Source organism: Myotis davidii, unplaced genomic scaffold, assembly GCF_000327345.1.
Source record: "Myotis davidii unplaced genomic scaffold, ASM32734v1 scaffold674, whole genome shotgun sequence".
NCBI lineage: Eukaryota > Metazoa > Chordata > Mammalia > Chiroptera > Vespertilionidae > Myotis > Myotis davidii.
Window position 1 is genome coordinate 3,082,777 of NW_006286674.1, and position 1,212 is coordinate 3,083,988.

A 1,212-nucleotide genomic window follows, 5' to 3' on the forward strand; every position below is an offset into this window, starting at 1 on the left:
CCCAGAGGCTCTGCCTCTCAGAGTCCCAGCAACCGCTGCAAACCTCGGAGAGAAAGCTGCCTTGAGTTCTGACCGAAGCCAGACAGTCCCGCTTCTCCCGTTTGAGTCTGGGTCCCTACAGACTTGCCCGGATCTGGAGCTCAGAGTCTGAGACTCCCTCCCAATTGAAACAGACAACCGCGCCCTCAGCCACCATCCCACTCCGCATTCACCTCCGCATCTTAGTATTTGACTTGAGCGCTGCACCTCCTCTGAGTCTTGGTATGCTATTCTCTTTCCTCCTAGCTGTAGAACTTCCACTCAGCCAGCCTTCCTGTGGTTCTGGGTGATGTCCATTCCGGCTTTTAGTTGTATTTTTGAAGTGGTTGTTTGAGGCAGCAAACTCTGGCATTAACCTATGCCGCTATCTTGGTTCCCTAGGATATTCTTAAGGGCCCTAGGATTTTCAGAATAATCAATGAGCAATGGCTTCAACTTAAACTCACTGGCTGCATTAGCCCCTAAGAAGAGAGTCAACCTGTTGTTTGATGCTTTGAAGCCAGGCATTGACTTCTCCTCTCCAGCTATATTGCATTTTCTTCCAATATAGAGCCCCTTTTGCCACATTGAAAATCTGCTGTTTAGTGTAGCCACCTTCATTCATTGTCAGAGCTAGATCTTCTGGATAAGTCACTACAGCTTCTAGCTCAGCACTTGCTGCTTCCCCTTGCCCTTTTATGGTATGGAGGTGGCTTCTGTTCTTAGACCTCATGAACCAGCCTCTGCTGGCTTCTGCTTTTCTTCTGAAGCTTCCTCACCTCTCTCAGCCTTCACAGAACTGAAGTTAGGGCTTTGCTCTGGATTCAGCTTTGGCTTAAGAGAACACTGTGGCTGCGTTGATGCTGTATCCAGGCCACTAAAGCTTTCTCCGTATCAGCAATAAGGCTGTTTTGCTTTCTTATCATTGGTGTGTTCCCTGGGGGAGCGCGTTGCATTTCCCTCAAGAACTTTCCTTTGCATTCACAACTTGGCTACCTGTGTGGAGCAAGAGGCCTAGCTTTCAGGCGATCTTAGCTTCTTGCTCAGCCTAATTGCTTCTAGCTTTCTATTTAAAATGAGAGGGCTGAGACTCTTTCACTTAAACCCTTAGAAGCCATTGTCAGGGCATCAATAGACCTACTTTCCACATTGTTGTGTCTTGGGAAATAGGGCGGCTTGAGGAGAGGGGGATAG

The 1,212-nt window shown here is 48.3% G+C and overlaps 1 pseudogene; it reads right to left on the reverse strand.

The window, feature by feature from the left end:
- Nucleotides 1-1,010: 1,010 nt before the first annotated feature.
- The window catches only part of LOC102752245, an 8,675-nt pseudogene continuing 8,473 nt past the window's right edge, over nt 1,011-1,212 (reverse strand).